The sequence below is a fragment of the Grampus griseus genome, assembly GCF_964374135.1.
Source record: "Grampus griseus genome assembly, chromosome: 1".
Taxonomy (NCBI): Eukaryota; Metazoa; Chordata; class Mammalia; order Artiodactyla; family Delphinidae; genus Grampus; species Grampus griseus.
This window is the reverse complement of record NC_139017.1, coordinates 172078243-172093471: the sequence shown is the minus strand read 5'-3', so window position 1 is coordinate 172093471 and position 15229 is coordinate 172078243. Positions and strand designations below refer to the sequence as shown.

The following is a 15229-nucleotide window of genomic DNA, read 5'->3' as shown; positions in this document are numbered from 1 at the left end:
ACCTCGAGGATCTCACCTGTCAAAGAGAGAGGCAGATGTGTAAATAACCATAAGACAGTCCAAGTCCCACGAGTACCTTTTGTGTGTACATGTAGAGTGCTCTGAGACCCCAAGAAAGGAATGATTAGCTCAGCTGAGGAGTTCACTTCAGAGGAAGTTTAAGGAGGATAAGGGGTCAATTTGAACTGGCCCTTGAGTGATGAATAGGAGTTCATGAGTAGAAGTGAGGGCATAGCATTCCAGGCAGAGGGAACCAAATAGGCAGAGGCACAGAGATTCAGTGGGCGTGGTGTGTGTGAGGACAGTAAGTAGCCTTGCAGAGCTAGAACATGGGGTGGGAATGGGGTAGAGCAGAAAGGTCGCTGGTTCACTCACTCATTCATTCTTTCACTCAGCGAATTCCTTCTTTCATCCGGCTAGGCAGCAATTACTGAGTCTCTGGTATGAGTCAAGCAAAGGACAGGAAAGGACTCAGTGAGAGCAGAACCTTCCCAAATCAAGATGCTCAGCAGAGGAGGGGGGTGGATGCCACCCCCACCAACAAGCTTGAGGATAAAGGAAGTGTCAGATGAGCTGAAATCCTGCTTTACAGGGCAGCTGTTAAACCTCAGGAATGGGTTCCTACTGAGAAGGGAGGAAAGCTGCAAGTACAATGTCAAGGGTCTGTTTCAACAATGGTTCCCAAACAGGACTTAACTAAATCCAAGGTGGGCGGGACACAGCCCTAAAGCTTGAGGCGGAATGGGTTGCAGAAGCCAGGCAGAAGGACAGCTTGATTTTTCACCCGCACAGCATCTGACATGGTGTTGCATGTTGAGGATGGGCTCTGATTCAGATCGCCAGGGCCATGCATCGGCTGCACCACTCTCTGGTTGCCCCCTTCCCCCCTCCGGACCACTGTCTCCCCATGTGTGAAATGGGATGGTTCTAACACACCCTCCTGCAGGGCGGTCGTGACGCTCTGGGATGCACGTGAGTCACGACATGGAAAAGGCTCCTCCCAGGACCCTGCCACGTGACTGTTCGTTGTCAATGGCTTTCGGCGTCGCCCCGCACTGTGCGAGGAACACCAAATCTTATTGCTGCTCAGAGTAAATGGCGAACCCCAGGTGCCATGTCTTCAGCGGGATCTTTTCCCCTCCAAAATGTATCGACACATGCAATGGGAAACTAGTCAACATCAAGTGCGAAGATTCTGGGTCATGGGGGAAACTTCTACCTCTTCCCCCTGCCCAAGGTCAGAGACACCTTTCTCCACACCGCACACCATGTCTGGAGACGCCAGAGGAACAGACTTTCCCAGACAAACGTGGATGTGGTGCCTTCCCAGTATGAAAATAGATCGCCCTGGGACTGGAGTAGCTAATGAAGATGATAATTAGAATTGCTTATTAGGACATGTCTTCTAAAGTTCATTTGTGCTTTTAATAGAATCTACAAGGTAACTGCTTAGCGGGGATGACAGATCTTCCTGATTTGGTGTATTTTAAAGGAAGATCTTTGCACACTGTCTTCTCTTGGTCTCCCACCGCCCCCTCCTCTGCCATCTGCTTCTGAGGTAGCCTTTCCCTCACTGGAGGAGCCTTGAAGTTGCAACCAGCAAACACCATTCTTTTTGCCAGGGAGCCCCCTCCCAAGTCAGAGAGACAGCTGGTCCCCCAACCTTGGATGTACCATCCCCATGCAGGCCCCCCTTCTCCTTGCCCTCCAGACTCTCCTAGGTTGAATAGTGCCCCCTAAAAGTTTGTGTCCACCCAAAACTTCAAAATCTGACCTTATTTGGAAATAAAATTTTTGCAGGTGTAGCTAGTCAAGTTAAGGGCAGGTCATACTAGATAAGGATGGGACCTAACCCAAAATCTGGTGTCCCTATAAGAAAGCCATGTGAGGATGCACAGGGAAAAGACCACGTGACCACAGAGGCAGAGGTTCAAGCAATGCATCTATAAACCGTATAAACCGAGGGACATCAAGGATTGCCAGCAACTTCCAAACGCTGGGAGAGGCAGGGAAGGATTCTTCCCTACAGCCTTCGGAGGAAGCACGGCTCACCGACACTTCCAGCCCCCAGAGCTGTGAGAGAATACATTTCTGTGTGTAAAGCCACCCAGGGTGTGGTACTTCGTTACGGCAGCCCCAGGAGACGAACACAGTGCTTTTCTTCCAGTTTCTCAAACTTGCCCAGCTCTATGCCCTGCACGTGCTGTTCCCTCTGCCTGGGACTCTTTTCCAGCTTCCTGTCCCCCATCAGTTCTTCTGCTCTCCCATCCCCATGTCACCCGTCCAGCCCCTGCTTAAGATCTCAGGTCAGATGCGATGCCCTCTTGGATTCTCTGGACTAGGGAGCCCACCTCTGCTGGGGAGCCACCTCTGTCGGATGCCCCCAGAGCCCTGCACTCACCACACTTTATCATAACTCTGTGTCCATGTCTGTCCTCACCCCTAGACCTTAGATTTGATGGGGACAATGCCATTGTGGGTCTTGTCCATTGGCTTGTTCCCCAGGCCCTGGCACTATCCCTGGCCTTCGGTAGGACCTTGGGAGGATTTTGTGTGGTCATAGTTGAATTGAGCTGTATTCCTGGCCACTGCTAGCTGTGCTGTGGGCTCCTCTCGGCCTCTGCCACCACCTCCGCCATGGGAGAAAAGACAGCAGCCATCAGCTCCGATTTTGCCACCAAAGGCATGTGTGGTCCCGTTCACTAAAGGCTCTGCGACCTAGCTCACCGGTCAGTTGAAAACCCTAGCGTGGGGTGAGGTCCCTGTGTAGTAAGCTCTCTGGAGCTCCCCCTGCACTTCTATTCTGTGAGTCCTTCGCTCACAGATGATTATTTAATGAATTACTTTTTTTAAGGCAAGGCAGCCTACACAGAAAGCAAGCTTCTAATGTCCTTGGGATTCAGCTAGAGCCCTTGCCTCAGTCCCATACGTTCCTAGGGGAGGCTGGAGCCTGGCAAACAATAAAAAATGCTGGATCCTAGCTTTGCTAAACCCAGAGGGGTCAGTAGGTCCTTTCTGCCTTTGTAAGGCCTCAGGCCTGGCTCTGTGAGCACCGGGCTTCTGTCCTGAGGCTCCCAGCATGAGGTTCTCCATGGGAGACCCTAGTCTATGGAGAATTCTTGGGACTGATGCCCTGGAGAACTCTAGTGTTGCCATGGTATAAACTCGAATTTGAAAAGACAGAATGGAAGCTGGGAGCTGAGTGTGGATGGCCGCTCCCCCGTCCCCACAGGGGTGGACGTCTGACCTCGCAGTGCCCTGCTCCTGAATCCCAAGTCCGGGCTCGTTTTTCCTAGGCCTCCTTGGCTACCGTGCTTGGCCTTGGCAGCCAGGGCCCTCCGCGAGCAGGGGAGCCCACCATGTTCCAGGGCCCTGATCCATGGACCACAGGAACCTGCCTCTGAATCAACTCTTGGCTTCCCTCCCCTCCGCTCCCTTGATGATTTGTTGTTTTGTGAGATCTGCGAGAGTGAGGAGATTTATTCTGCACTTAGGCTAGGTGGGCTGAGAGGGAAACAGAAGACAAAAGGTGCACTTGACTTAGACCAGGAGACCAAAATAGAAATTCTGGGGCATTTGATTTCCCAGGACAGACTCCAGCCACCACGCTGATGGCGAGTGCCCGTCGGGTTCAGAGGCATCTCTCCACCTCCTGGACCACAGGTACGGCAGGCTCTTTTTCTTCTCTGTGCGTGGTTCCTGCTTTGTGAGGTGGGGAAGCTGCAGCATCCATCTCACAGGGATGCTGAGAGGGTGAAATGATGTAGCACGTGGTCCTCACTCCACTGAGATCCGGTGCTGTTGTTTGTGTTGTCAGTGATAACAGGAGTCACCCTGCCGCGTGCCCTTGCTAGGACTCTGTCTTCTGTGTCAGCTTCACTCCGCATCTTTGGAGACCCCGAGAGCACAGAGGCCTGGGGTGGGCAGCAGGCAGATCAGCCGGCACGGCCCCTGGTCCAGGGAGGGCTTGTGCCTGGCTCTGTGCCCTCAGCTTTTCTGTGCTGAGCCTGTGATGTACAGAAAGCTCCGGACTGGGCTCAGGCAGGCAGAGGGGAGGTGGAGACTCAATTTCATCACAGGAAGGACAGGAGCAAATGGGGGCGACTTCACATAAGCACAGCCAGGGCTGCTGCAGAGCCGTTGGAGGAGAACTGTTCTGACACCCCCTAGAAGTATTTGGCTTCCCTGCCACTACTACAGACAGTCCCTGACTTACGATGCTTCCACTATGATTTTTCGACTTTACAATGTTGCAAAAGTGATATGCATTCAGCAGAAACCATAGATCAAATTTGAATTTGGATCTGTTCCGGGGCTGGCGATATGCTGTACAACCTCTCGTGATGCTGGGCAGGGCAGCGAGCTGCAGCTCCCAGCCAGCCGTGCAGTCATAAGGGTAAACAGTGATATACTTACAACCATTCTGTACCCAAACAACTATTGTGTTTTTCACTTTCAGCACAGTATTCTATAAATTATATGAGATGTTCAACACTTTATTATAAAATAGTCTTTGTATTAGATGATTTCACTTCCCTGTAGGCAAATGTAAGTTTTCTGAACACATTTTAAGGTAGGCAAGGCTAAGCATTTTTTTTTTTTTTTTTTTTTTTTTTTTTTGTGGTACGCGGGCCTCTCACCGTTGCGGCCTCTCCTGTCGCGGAGCACAGGCTCCGGACACTCAGGCCCAGCGGCCATGGCCCACGGGCCCAGCCGCTCCGCGGCACGTGGGATCCTCCCTGACTGGGGCACGAACCTGCGCCCCCTGCATCGGCAGGCGGACTCCCAACCACTGCGCCACCAGGGAAGCCCAAAGGCTAAGCTTCGATGTGCTGTTGGTTTAGATGCATTTTCAACTTAGGATATTTTCAAATTATGAAAGGTTTTAGGGACAAAAGTCCATCGTAAACTGAGAAAGATCTGTAATTGTTGCTACATCTCTTGGGCACGTACTGAGTCCCAGACACTATTCTAACACCTTCCCTGGAGTGCAGCCATTTTATAGATGAGGAAACCGAGGCTCAGAGAGTTGAAACCACTCTCCCGAGGCCACACAGAGCAGACCTGGGATTTGAGCCCAGAATTACCGACCCCAGAGGCTGAAAATCTTCACCGCTTGCCAGTGGGCACCGCTCGAAGCAAATCCCTCACCACGGCCGCTTCTCAGCTGGGCAGCGTGGGGTCACGTAGACCCAAATCACCCAGACAGGCCCTGAGCTTGGGGGCTGCAGTGGGCTCCTCTGCTGCCAGTCTCACCTCTGCCCGTCCTTCCAGACATAGGGGGCCAAGGAGTGAAATCTGAATTGGGGAGCCTCTGGTCTGCTTAGTTTTTCTCCCTTGATCTTGCATTACCACACTCCATCTTGACCCAGTGGTATAGTTGGTGTCAATGAAATTCCGCACAGGAAGCCAGGCTCCCCTTCACCAGTCCCTGCTCGCACCTCGGAATGTTCTGGGAAATGGGAACGCCCATCTTGATGACGCACGGCAGCTGCCTCCTGTGCCATCTGGGGATCGAAGCATCATTTTAGTTTTCCAGCTTCCGTCATCCCCTCCCACATCTACCCAATTCCTGCCCGTTTTGACCCTTGCAATTTGTTTCTTTAATCCTCCACTTGCGTTTTGGACAGTCGAAGCTTTTCCAACCACTGATGTGTCTTCTCACCTCTCAGGGTGAGCCGGCGACCTTTCATGACCTTCGCAGTGTGAACACAATTCAGGGGGCCGACTCTGGACTCGTTACGGGACCTCAGCGCAGGGCCCGCGTGTATATGTATTCAGCACAGTGCAGCTCTAATTACAGGCTGCTGCTGGAGACCAGTCATTTTGTGAGTCATTAGGACATGTGGCTAGGGCATTATAATATCTTTTGACGAGTTCTGTAATTTTTTATACCTTCACCGAGGATGGCGTTTTCAGTGAAGCAGAACACGGCTTCGGGGACGGCGCATGTCTCAGCCCCCAGACTGTTTCCAGGCTCCGTATTAAATAGTCTTCTCGTTGAAAGTGGGCCTGCATCTCGGTGTCTTGCTAATCAATATCCCAGAGCCGTGGTTGGCGGTAATGTTTGAATACTCACTTCTGTTCTCCTTCTTGTTGGCAAATTACAGGCTTCCAAGTGAGGTACCTGCATTTTGCAGAGATGGTGAGAAGCAGGTTTAATTAGCAAACAAACCTGCTGGAAAAATCCAGCGTTATTAAGAGCCTCGCTCCATGCACCGTCTGCCAGGCTGTGCCCGTCCCCAGCCCTCGGCCATTTCCTGCCTGCATCCACCCAGCGCCCACCCCCCATTACTGTCCCAGGGTGTCCAGGGAAGCGTGAGACAGGGTCAGAAAAATCCCAAGTTCAGGTTGTTTCCCACTGAGTTGAGGGCTCAGGGTCTCATCTCTTGGAAGATCCCAGAATCCATCCAGGATTGGTCCTGGCCATGGACCCCTTGGCTTTGACCCCCAGGGGTCTGCTGGGCAGATTCATTGAGGGTGGGGTTCATGGACTCAACTCTGGGAAAATTAAGCCCCTTCTGCTCAAAAGAGAAGACCACAAGCTTTGGAGTGAAGACAGACTGAAGGTCAAGTTCCAGCTCTGCTCCTTACTTGCTGTGTGACTTTGATCAAATGGCTTAACTTCTCTGGTCCTCAGTCTCCTCACCTGTAAAATGTGACTACAACTAGTCACTACTAGTTGTAGTGACTCCCTCACGAGTTGCCAAGATGTCTAATGACGTAAAGTATAGAAACACGTCTGAGTTTGGCACAGTGATTGTCAATAGTCAGCTCTTGACCCAGGGCAGCTGCTATGGGGGTTACAGTGGCGGCTGGCTGTGATTCTGGTGTTTTCATTATTACTGACATGAATCTTACTCCACAACCAAGTGTACAAGAATCTGCCCAGGCCCAACCCTACCAGAGTGGTGAGAAATGAGGAGTCACCATACGGAAGGGTTCCTACACCACTGCCTGGGGTCACACGTTAATCCAGGGAGTATATCTGATGTCTGGAAAACGAGGAATGGACCTGGAGTCTTCCATCCACCGTGGTCTCAGCTGACCTGCTCCTTATCCAGACCCACCTGGTCCCCTAGAGGTGGACAGCACTCTTGTCTGAGCCTGGGTGTGCCTTTGGTGACATTAGGAGTGACATCCAGACCCACTACCCCTATGGGATGCCTACATGTGGCTATTCCCCGTTCAGTCCCGCCACCTCCTCGCCGTGTTAGCAGAGACCAGACACAAGTCCCCACCATCGACAGCCCTGCAGACTCTCCTTCCAAGGCTTGGGGAATTGTCCAGTCTGCTCTCTTCTATAATGTTCCACATCACCACCCCCAGAAGCACTACCTCTTCCACTCCCCTGGCCTAATTCCCTCCATGAGCTTCCTGTCTGAGGAACAAGAGTCAGGGGGGAGGTGTGTCTTCAGGTAAGTTCTGCTTTCCTTTTACACACAGACCTCCCTGAGACAAGGGGTCTGAAGGACTCCCTTTCTCTGGAAGTAGGGAAGGGGTGCTGCAGAGAACTGTACCAACAGCTCCAGTCTGGCATTTAACAACACTGAAATCAATCACAAATCATTTCAGTAGGGCTGCCACCCCTTATTATCCGCGGGTCGGCAACAGGGGAGTAAGGAAGACGTTTTCTGGGCATCTTCCCCTCAGCCACCCACCCCATTCTGAACCAAAGGTATCACCTGTGGTGAACCTGAGCCGTCTACATGATGGCTCACACACACAGTGTGTGTGTGTATGTGTGTGTCCTGACGTTGTATAGCATTACTATTTCTTGACTTCATTCATTTGCTGAGTGCAGGAGATGCAGTCCTCTGGTCGACCAGACTTGACTTGCCTGCTGACCCTGGAATCAGAGTGGGATCAACCCCACTGAGGCTCACGGACTGAGAACAGGAGAATGAAGGGGTCGAGGGAAAATGGGGGTGCTGTTGCCAGAAGAGGGGGGAATGGATACTGCAAAGACAGCATGGCAAGGGGCCATCACCGGCCGATAAACACCTCAGGTCCTATGTCAGAAGTCGAATTCGGGTTCAAGTCTTTGGGGACCAAGCCCTTAAACTGCCCTGCTTTGGGAGGAACTTGGAACCCAAAGGACAGACTTCAAGGCCAGCCACTGTCTCATGCTAGTTACAGGACCTCTCTGGGTTTGTTTCCTTGTCTACAAAATGGGAAATAAAAGTTACTTAATAGGTGGCATAGTGGTTAAGACTCGGCGCTCCCAATGCATTGGGTCCAGGTTCAATCCCTGGTCAGGGAACTAGATCCCACATGCATGCCGCAACTAAGAGTTTGCGTGCCACAACTAAGGAGCCCGTCTGCCACAACCAAGACCCGGCTCAACCAAATAAGTTAAAAAAAAAAAAAAGTTACTTCATAGGGGAGTTATGTAGCAGCACTGTCCAAAAGAACTTTCTATGATAAAAAGTGTTCTATATCTGCACTGCCCAGTGTGGCAGCTGCGGCCCCATGTGGGTATCGAGCATTTGAAATATGGCTGGTATGACTAAGGAACTGATTTTTTTTAACTTTATTTAATTTTAATGAATTTAAGTTTAAACGGTCACATAGGGCTAGCAGTGGCCATATTGTAGAGTACAGTTATGAGTATTCAGTGGGGTCATGCATGTGAAATTGCTTTGTAAAGTGCAGTAAAGGGGCTTCCCTGGTGGTGCAGTGGTTGAGAGTCCGCCTGCCGATGCAGGGGACACGGGTTCGTGACCCGGTCCGGGAAGATTCCACATGCCGCGGAGCACCGCTGGGCCTGTGAGCCATGGCCGCTGAGCCTGCGCATCCGGAGCCTGTGCTCCGCAACGGGAGAAGCCACAACAGTGAGAGGCCCGCGTACTGCAAAAAAAAAAAAAATGCAGTAAAGGAATAGTCACTGCATGCCTAAATGGAAAAATCCACGGATGGGCCAGATGCTGCGTGAAGAAGCCAGGACCACGCTCATGATTACTGTAACTCCTGATCTGGGGGAGGCTAAGCAGGGAGCCAACTGTGAATTCGGAGAAGAGGAGAGATGGGATCTGACGTATGTTTATGTTGTGTTGAAAATAGCCTCTAGGGAGGAAAAGCAGGTGACAAATAAGGAGGCTATTGCAGTAATCCAGGCAAGAGGTGATGGTGGCAGGGAGCAGAGAGGGGGCCGTGCAAAGCAGGATAGAGTGGTGGGATTCAGGGTCTGGTTTAAATGGAGAGCCAACAGAACTTACTGGTAGCTTGGATGTGGGGTAGGTGAAGCAAGGGGAGGTCAAGGATGACTCCCGGGGTGTAAGCGTGAGTAACTGGAGGGAAAGTGTTACCATTGGTTGAGCTGGAGATTAGGGCCAGAACGAGTTTCCAGGGTCGGGGGGCGGGAGGAAGTCAGGAGTTCAGTTTGGGGCACGTTAATTTTGAGATGTCTGTTCATCACCCAGGAGTTTGGAATTCAAGGGAGGGGTCAGGGCTGGTCATATAAATTTAGGAATCCTCAGCTTAGAGATGATACTTAAAGCCGTGATACCAAGCAAGTGAATAGAGATAGGGAAAAGGCCTAAAGATGGAGCTCTGGGGCCCCCAACATCTGGAGGTCAGAAGGAGGAAGATGAGCCGACAGATAGAGCTCTGCTGAAACAGAGCAGCAGGGGAGGTAGGAAGCAAACCAGTAAAGAGCAAAGTCCCGAAGTCATGGGGGTCGGGGAAGAGAGAGTGATCAAACTGTTAGGTGCTGCAGAGAGGTCACGTAAGCGGGGAGGGGGAGGCTGGAAAAGTGGCCATTGGGTTTAACGGCGTGAAGGTCATTGGTGACCTTGGACTGTTCAGAGGAATGTTGGCATGAATTGCTGGCTGGCTGGCTGGATGAAAGGTTAACGAATGCAGCTGAGTGCAGCATCTCTTCACCTGTAACGGCAATTAAGCAGATGTTGCCTGACACCCTGGATGCCAGAACCAAAACTGTCAGGACTGATCCGCTTCTCCATCCTCCCATCTTTTGGGATCCAGCCCAGAAATGTTGGTGTGACCCCTGCTCACTGTAAGATTAGAATCGCGACATGTTCCGGTCTGATTGTTCTTCTGTTGAATACCCATGATGCTCTCAGTTGAAGTTTTCCTCTTTTGAAGCTTGAGAAAGGAAAGAAACAGAAGAAACTGAGAGAAAAGACTAGGTCTGGGATTCTGGATTTACGTGGTGTTTTTACCCGCACTTGCCAAACTGTTGCTTTGCCGAATATCCTTGCCTTTCGGGGGGAGCAGATTTGCAGAGTCTGTACCTTTGCAAGGAGGAGTCCCTGGTGATTCTCCTTCGCCTTACGGGCAAGTGAGAAAAGGTAGGAGATAGCCTTTTAAATTGTAGTTGGAGTTGGAGAATTAGAGATTTTATGTGAAGTGTTATCTTTTTATAAGTTTATTTGATTGTTATTCATTGGACAAGCATGGAGGTAGGAGTTCAGTCAATCAGCCTGTTTTGCATTTTCATTAGGTTTTTTGTTCTGTTTTTAATAAAAAGGCCTATTTTCCATGAAGCAGTCTCTCCCTTCTAATAATGAAAATCAGGTAACTTGGAGGCATGAGGCTCAGAACAGTCTTTCTAGACCAAGGTGTGCTGGAGTCAGCTGTTCCAGGCTCATGAGAATCAAGGGTTAACTTTTCAGGAATGTGGTGAGCTTCCCATGGGTAGCTTGAAACTGACAATGAGAGCATTTACACCGAGGCAATTGGCAATCACTACAAATCAGCATTCCTCCCCACCTCCAGACCTGGTGGTTAAGCATTCACCAGCCCACAGCTGCCTGTGGCCCTCAACACTAGGACAGAGATCCTCTGGGATCTAGCTGAAGTGCAGGCTCAGGGATTTCCGCTTTCTTGGGAGGGAAGAGATTTCAGTTCAGGTGTGACTGCCACATAAACAGAGGTGCACAGGAAGACGTGTTGCCTCTGAACTTTCACAGTTGACGTCCCCTGCTTCAGTCTCTGCAAGGTGCTGGTGTAATGGGGAGGGGGTGGCATAATTCCTGGGAGTGGGAAGATTAAAAGCAGTTGTTTGGCTGAAAAGAGGAGGAAGAAGGAAACCGAGTGGGATTGTGATCTTTACAGATGTTAGGTCACCTCATTAGGGCACTTCCAAGGCTAACTGCAAAGTCAGGAGGACAACAGATGAGAAGATGGCTTTATGGGATTGTCAGTGTTACCAGTTCTCTGTCCCCAGTCTGATCTGCACAGTCCCTGCCTCTGTTGTCACCTGTCCAGTTTCTGATCTGGTGGTAGTTGTGTTTATTACATGCACAAATGCAGCCAACAACCAGGATGGCATCAGTGATAGTGGCTGCTGTGGGCTCACTATGATGCAGGCTGGGGAGGGGGCCCTAGGTGGACGATTAAACATGCTCTTGGCAGCAGAGCAAAGAACAGACAGTTGGGAGGACACACCTTAGGTATGCAGGTAGTAGCCGGGGCTTATGACCATCACTTCCATGCATGTCTGTGCAGGGAAAACAGACATGGGGTTATGTAGTAGTTAATTATGGGACATTTGGAGGTAGATTGCTTTGGGTTCAAGTCTTGTTCTGTGACTTACTAGCTCTGTGATCTCAAGCACATTTCTTACCCTCTCTGTATACCTTAGTCTACCCATCCATAAAATGAGATGATAATAATGATAGTACCAAAAACAATCATGTGTTTGTGAGGATTAATGAGCCATCTATGTCAAACATTTAAAACAGTGCCTGCTGCATAGGGCTTAATACATGTTAGCTGGTGTCGTTCTCTTCCACGCCTTTTTACAGATAGGCATGTCTGGATTTGGAAAAGCCCTGTTTACCACTTAGGATACTGCAAAGCCATTCACACTGCAATCAGAACTAAGGAAAATAAGGTCTTTGAGCAAATTGAAACCAACTTATATTAGTCAGACATCCTTGAGTTTCAGGTGAGAAAATCTCAACCCAAATTGTCTTAAGCAAAAAAAACAAAAAAAGTGCAATAGCTATGGCTCAGGTATTTGAAAATACCAGGGTGGATCCTTCAGGCATGGCTGGATCCAGGAGTTTTAGCAGTGTCACCTGCACTCTCTTACACTCTCCTCCCCACCATCAGTCTCGATAGACCTGAGTCATGGACCAATCCCTGGATTGACAGATAAGCAGATGGGGTCAGCTCTGCCTAGCCCAGCCCACGAGATGGGGAAAGGATGGTTCTCCAAAGGTAGAGCAGGGGACAGACACGCAACAGAGGTTCACCACAACTCCATGGTTAGGGGAAAGGCTCTGAAAGCCTCCGAGAGCTTGGGTCCAAATCCTGGCTCCTCCATCTCCCAGCTGGGTCACCTAGGACAAAGCTATTTCTCCTCTCTGTGCTTCAGTTTCCTCATCTGTAACATGTGGATAATAATAGCAACTACTTCATGAGGCTGCTGGGGACAAACAAGTTAATGAACGTGAGCTGCTAAAATAGCACGTGGTACTTCAGAAATAAACAATCAAGAAAGGCTGTTGCTCTTATCTGACATGTGCAGTTAACATGACTATCCTATAAATATTTTCATTAATTCAACAAATATCGTAGTGTCTGTTATATGCCAAGCCCCAGATGCCTTGATGGACCCTACTGCCCGTGGGGAGAGATAGACATTAAACAAATGATTATACAATACTGGGGAGAAGGAAGGATTTTTTGTGCAAAGTGGCAAAGTGGAAGGACAAGAAAACTGCATTTAAAGTCAGAACAACTTACAGACATGGTTTCTAACTCCAGCTCTGACACAGATTGGCTGGGTGACTGTGGACAAATCATTTGCTCTGTCTCAACCTTCTTCTCTTGAAAATGGACTGAGAACTTCTGGTGGATTCTGATCCCAACTGCCCAACATCTCAAGACCTTTATCACCCCACAGACCTGGGCTCGGGGGACCCAGGCTGGGGTTTCTCAACCTTGGCACTATCGCTGTTTTGGAGCTGGATAATTCTCTGTTGTGGGAGCCGTCCTGTGCATTGTAAGATGTTTAGCAGCATCCCCTGACTCTACCCGCCAGCTATCCCCAGTCACGACAACCAAAAATGTCTCCAGACATTGCCAAGTGTTCCCTGGGAGCAAAACCCACCCACCCCCCTCGATCCCCACCTAAGAACCTCTGCTCTAGAAGAATTCCTCTGATTAACTGTTTGGTCCGGGATGTCCCTCCCCAGGCCTCAGTTTCCCCATCTGTCAAATGGATGGCTTGGCCCAGAAGATGGATAACCATAGGTCTCCCCAGGGCAGAGTTTTCCCCAACTCCAGATTTTATGGTGAAATCCCGCCGAGTTCCACTGGCGAGCTTGGACAAGGAAGAGAAAGGCCATCGGCAGTTCAGCTGGACAGAGATGCAGTCCTCCAGATGCTCATGTAGACCCCCCTTCTGCACCCCCTTCTCTTGCTCTGGGCCTTCACGGCCAAGGTTCCTGTTGGCCACCATGTGTGCCCAGGTGCTGGGGAAGGAGGGACACCTTTAGCTCCCACATCCCCCTGAAAATAGGGGAGTCACCTGAATATTAATGAACTTATTGGTGAATTCGTGGTTGATGTTGATCTGGTGTCTGGTGCCTAAAATGGCCTCATCTCCCCAAAGTGGCCTCCTAGCCCTGGCTCCATCTTTCTGAAGGACTCTTTCCCGGTTTTCTTGGAAGGTAACCTTGCAGCTTAACTTTGCTAAGAAAATGAAGAGCCTTCTCCTCTCCTTTGAAATCCCCGCACATTTCTGCCCAAAGCAGAAGGACCTGTCGGAGGCATGACGTTGCATTTGACACTTGATCGCTGAGTCAGGTCTTGGTTCAAATCCCAGCTGGGTCAGTACCTGGTTGGTGACCTCGGGCAGGTCACCGGTTCTCAGAGCCTCAATTTTCTCATCTATTTAACAAATAATGGAGTAAATACCCCATTTTTTGCGGGGTTGTTATTAGAATTAAATAAATTAATATATATAAAGCACTTAGCATAGTTCCTAACATAGAAAAGACTCAATACATTAATGATTTACCAATATATGTATATTGTGATTAAGAAGTCAAATGAGATTATTTATAACCAGTTGTCGGTAAATTGTTCAGTGCTCCCTACAAGTGCAAATAATACTAAAATGTCATCAATGCTAGAAATATCACCTTGCCAGCTTTCCAGAGCGAACACAGCCAGGTATGAACCATCAGTATCACAGTCCGTCAGCATGAGACAGGACTTACCGTGGCTTCAGGGTTGGGAACGGCCTAGATCTCTAACTGGCACAGTCATTCAGAAAGTGGACTCATTGGCTCAAATTGACTCAAAGGCTAGCTCTGAAAAGTCCATACCACAGCACTGTGCCTAAGAACCACCGCCCTGAAGATCCGTCGAGCTCCAGAGTGGATGACTGGAATTCAGTTTGATATGTGTGACCACACATGAATGTAAACACTCCCACATGCAGTAGACATGCTCAGGACGCAATCAGACTCAATCACGTCGTCATGACCACCATCGAATGGGCCCCACGTGCGAGCCACCACATTCATCTGTGGACATTGTGCGCACTGTCTCATGAATCCTTACAACTTACTAAGCCCTGGTTATAAATGAGCGAGAGGCTCAGAAAGGTCAAATCACATGACAGAACTCGAAGACAAGTAACCGTGGTGCTGGGCTTCCACCCCGGCTTCTTGGTATGACCCCTGCAGGCAACCGCACAGCAGACGTGTCTGCACCGGCTTTAGAATGAGGTTGTGTCATATGCTCCAGGGGAGTCAGAAGTGGGGGAAGGGAGAGGTGCTATGACAAAAGCGAGGCGCCCCCTAAGGTCCTGAGCTGATGCTAATGATCAGTGCAGTAGCAGCTGTGCCAGACACGTGCTAATGCTTTATGTACATTTTCCCACTTAGCGTTTGCAGCAACCTCCTGAGACAGAGTCTTTGTGGACGCCCATTCTGTAGATGAGAAAGCTGAGGTCTGCGGGGGCTCATGGCTTACAAAAATTATTGTTTGTAATAACTGGTGGAGCTAGGATGGGAACCCAGGTGGTTTGGTTCTAGAGCTGTTCTAGTTCCCATAGCTGCGTGACAAAATTCAGCGATGTATTCTAAGTTAATAACTGTAGCTACAAATTTTATTATGCTTGTGAATTTTGTGGGTCAGGAAATTGAACAGGGCTAGGGGAGCTTGTTTCTGCTCCATGGAGTCTAGGGCCTCAGCTGGGGGTGACCCAAAGAGCTGAGAACTGGACCTGCTGGGTCAGAGGGTC

At 49.9% G+C, this 15229-nt stretch overlaps 1 protein-coding gene across 1 annotated transcript in view; it reads left to right on the top strand.

The window, feature by feature from the left end:
- KAZN (kazrin, periplakin interacting protein) overlaps positions 1–15229 on the top strand; it is a gene marked incomplete at both ends in the record, with an annotated part of 461871 nt that overhangs the window by 245301 nt on the left and 201341 nt on the right. The gene's annotated exons all lie outside the window — the stretch shown is intronic.